This window comes from Pinus tabuliformis, chromosome 3_2, assembly GCF_031772625.1.
Source record: "Pinus tabuliformis cultivar Carrire ecotype Pingquan chromosome 3_2, CPIR1, whole genome shotgun sequence".
NCBI lineage: Eukaryota > Viridiplantae > Streptophyta > Pinopsida > Pinales > Pinaceae > Pinus > Pinus tabuliformis.
The window spans coordinates 1,200,627,532-1,200,631,809 of record NC_142302.1 but is presented as its reverse complement, the minus strand read 5'-3'; the positions used below and the strand labels follow the sequence as shown (position 1 = coordinate 1,200,631,809).

Here is a 4,278-nt window from a genome sequence, read left to right as displayed (position 1 = left end):
TTGTACACAAAATTATATAGTTCTTCATAAGTGAATTTTTGGTATTTTGGACACACTTTTAGACAACCATTTATTTTTTATTTAATTTATAGGTCACCATATCATTTTTTATTTTTGTACATAGCCATATTACTATTTGTACACAATTGTTATTATTAATTCCAATTAGACTCAGTTAAGTATCATTATTTACCTAAGTTTTCAAATCCCAACCCTCATGAGGGCTACTATGGGGACTCCACCCAGCTAAAGAAAGCAAAGCCTTTTGAAAATAAAGTTTTATCCTATTACACAACCCTTTTGAAAATAAGTTCTATCTCATTATACCACTTTCCAAATTGAAGCTAGTGAAACTATTAAGATAATATGCACTTACAAATGATTCATACATCATTAACTCGTAGCAAAAACTAGCCCAGTGAAATCAACCCTAAAATGTTGGTCTAAGGCAAAATTGATTAAATTACATTTTCGATTTTCATCCCACATTCTCAGTTTATAGATTCTCTAATAATTTATGTCCCTCTTTACCATATATGTAATAGTAAATCTATAGTCAATAAATACTATATTATCCTTACCCTTTATCTTGGGCATGGCTATTATGTCACCCTCATGTAATTTCAGTCATCTCATGGTGCACATATTCTATTTTTCATGTGAAATTATAGGGTTTGCCTCTACTCCACTCCTAATGTCTCATCTACAAACTAACTCGCTTTTTTTCTTTGTTTGGTGTGCTAATTTTTTATCGTTTTAAACTAACTCCCTTTCTTTGTTTGTTTTATGTGTCAATTTCTCATCATTTTAGAGCACATATTGATATACTTCTTCTAAAATGCAACTTATGTAAATTTATCTCATTTTACATAGTAAATTTTTAACATATTTGGGATGTTGGAATTCTCATCATTTTAGAGCATAGATTGATATACTTCCTCTAAAATGCAACTTATGTAAATTTATCTCATTTTACATCGTAAATTCTTAACATATTTGGGAGGTTGGAATTATTTTTTCCTAGTTAATTTTGTGTAAAATTATATCTCATAAAATGCCATAATATACACTTTATACTCTATTCCTCAAACACATTTTCACTCCTTTTCCTTATCTTACATTTGAATAACACTTTCAACTCATTTCCTTTATTTAGTTCTTTTTTAGTCATAATTACAACTCATATCAAATTGAGACTAAATTTAATTGAGAATTTCTTGGCAAAGCAATATTAATTAAAACTAAAATTATTTTTATTTTTTCCCAAAAATTATTATGAAATGTTTAGTAAATTTTAAATTAAACAATTAACGTAAAAATAAAAACCAAAGGCTAGTAAAATTTATCACTTCAATTGGTAGAATTAACTGGTGGAATTGAATGTAAATTGGTGCATCTCATTAATTACATCGCAGAGTTGGAGACTGCCACAGGGTGAGAAGACAGCGGTGTAAAGAAGTTTTTGATAAAAGTTAAACCGTCAAAAAAAACGTTCTGGAAGTTTCAAAACACATCGTGTGAAACGCCAATATAAAATTATTAAACGTATTTTACAGTCAAAATGCTTTCAGACCGGCATTTTGCCAGTCAAATTCCAACCCTATTAGAGGCCCCGAGGTAATCAAACTCGTAACATAATAGAAGTACATAATTCAAACCAGATCTAGCTGTACTAAACTCTAAGTGCAATTATCTCTTCACATAATAGAAGTACATAATTCAAACCGGATCTAGCTGTAGTAAACTCTAAGTGCAATGGGATTATCCCAACAACAATTTTAGCACTGAAATTAACCTCCTGACATGATAGAAGTACCTCTTACAACCTGAACTGGTTGAGGTAACTCCACATTAACAAAGTGAGATAATCTGCTTACATAGTCAGAGATGCATTGTTCTAATCAATCTCGTAACATAATAGAAGTACATAATTCAAACCAGATCTAGCTGTACTAAACTCTAAATGCAATTATCTCTTCACATAATAGAAGTACATAATTCAAACCGGATCTAGCTGTACTAAACTCTAAGTGCAAAGGGATTATCCCAACAGCAATTTTAGCACTGAAATTGACCTCCTGACATGATAGAAGTACCTCTTACAACCTGAACTGGTTGAGGTAACTCCACATTAACAAAGTGAGATAATCTGCTTACATAGTCAGAAATGCATTATTCTAAGCATTAAAATTTATAGCGACCCTCTAGAAGGTATGGTTGTCTGTATGAACTGCGGAGATGAAACGGGAGATTTGCTGAAAGAGTCGTTGAAAAGACTGAGATTGGGGTCGGAGTATATAGAAGGCGTGCTCTTCTTCCTCCACCACGACAACCTCAACGCTTTTCCCCTTCTGATTCAACAACTCACTGTACTCGTGATCCCGATCTCTCAGAATATCTCTGCCACCAATGGCCACCAGCAACGGAGGCATCGAAATCTCTTCCAGCTTTGGCGCTCCGGGGCTCCAAGGGTTGCTGAATGGATGATCTCTGTTGCTACCCACTGGGAGAGACAGCCGCCAACAAGCGTCGGTCAGCTCCAGACTGATAACCGCGTCTTGCGGGCACTCGCTCTCCGACCGTGTGCGTTGCTCGGCGCCAAAGAAGGGCTGAACCAGTATCGACCCTCTCAACCTGATGGGGCTCCATGCTTCAACACCGCCACGCAGCGCCACAACGTGATGTGCGATGTTGGCACCGGCGCTGTCTCCCATCAGATACACCGCGGAAAAGTCCGCGTAGCTGTCGAGCCACGCGTCGTGTTCGAAGTCTCCTCCGGCTCCCGCATGTGAGCTCACCCACTGGAGTGCCGTGATGCAGTCGTCGTAGGCGGCGGGGAGGCGGTGCTCCGGAGCCAATCTGTAAGCCACGGAGACAACGATCGCACCTACAGTCGCCGCCAATGTCTGACAGAAGTTGTGATACTCCGGCAGGGAGGGGGAGGCGAGGCAGAAGCCGCCGCCGTGGAAATACACGATTACCGGGAGGCGGCGCTCTTGTGGGTGCTGATGGAGGTGAGACGGGGGCAAGTAGAGTCGAACCCACAACCCCAGCCTCTCATTCAACACCGCGTCTTTACTCGCAACCTCAGTTTCCGCTTCTGTTTGCACGAAATAGTTGCATAGCGTTTGGAAGAGTCGGTGATCTTCTTGAGATAAAAGTGTGCCATCTCTGTACACATTAACAACTCCTCCAACATTCTCCAGTACTTCTTCCATTAAAACCGCGATGCCCAAACGTTTTCCTTTCCTCACCACTGATATTCTATCTCCCCGCTCTGTCCTCGTTATTTGTTTCTCAACAAAAACTACTGAATTTTCTTTAGGCAGAATTGTTGGGAAGGGATTCCATGTGTACTGTTATAATACCACTCACCCAATCAATGGTAAGAGCTAACTAGCCTGTTATAGGGCATTAAATGCGTGCTTACATGCAGGTCGATTAAGTACATATTATGAAAAAATGACTGTGACTTTTGTCATCACAAAATTTTTAACCAACCTACATGTAAACAGGCATTTAATGCCCTATGGAAAGCTGGTTGGCTCTTACCCCGATCAATCGCTCGCTTCTTTACTTGTGTTAATAAAGCATTGCTGCGTTTTGGGTAATTTGCTTCTCAATTTATTGTTGTAATAACGTCACATCAATGCAATAACTCAATAAAAGATCAAAGAATCTACTATATATTTATAAAGATCAAAGAATCAATTGAAAGTCCATTTATATATATTTATGAATGCATGATGAAATACTATGAATGGGATTTCCGCAATCCTCTTTCCCATCTTATCTTTCTAAGTGGCGTGGTGCGTGATCGATCATATTCCGCCCCTCAAAAACGACACAACGTACTTGTTTCCTGGTGTTTATCACATCGCCCACACGTTTGATATTTGAAAATCTGAAGGCCAGTAAAAAATGATGGCTTTGACAAAGTATCGTATCAATTGTAAATTAAAAAATAAAATAGTTATAAAGAATTAAATTAATTTTATTTTGCTCTTATAAATAGAACAAATTAACGATGGCATAGTTGACTATTCTATATTGTAAATATCCTTAAATGAATAAGGACGAAATATATTACTAAATTTTCTGATGGCTCGATTAGTGAAGGTTATTTATATTTATACATGATATGATATGACTTGACTGAACTAAATTTCTAAAACTATTAATAGTTTTTGTAGAATGATAATAATATTATAAAAGTTGTTTTAAAAATGAATCATACTAATTGGTTCCAAATGTATAGACTAAATATTTTCAATATAA

At 36.8% G+C, this 4,278-nt stretch overlaps 1 pseudogene; it reads right to left on the bottom strand.

The window, feature by feature from the left end:
- Nucleotides 1-1,806: 1,806 nt before the first annotated feature.
- Nucleotides 1,807-3,381, bottom strand: LOC149185054 (strigolactones hydrolase CXE15 pseudogene; annotated as a pseudogene).
- Between the last annotated feature and the right edge of the window lie 897 nt (nt 3,382-4,278).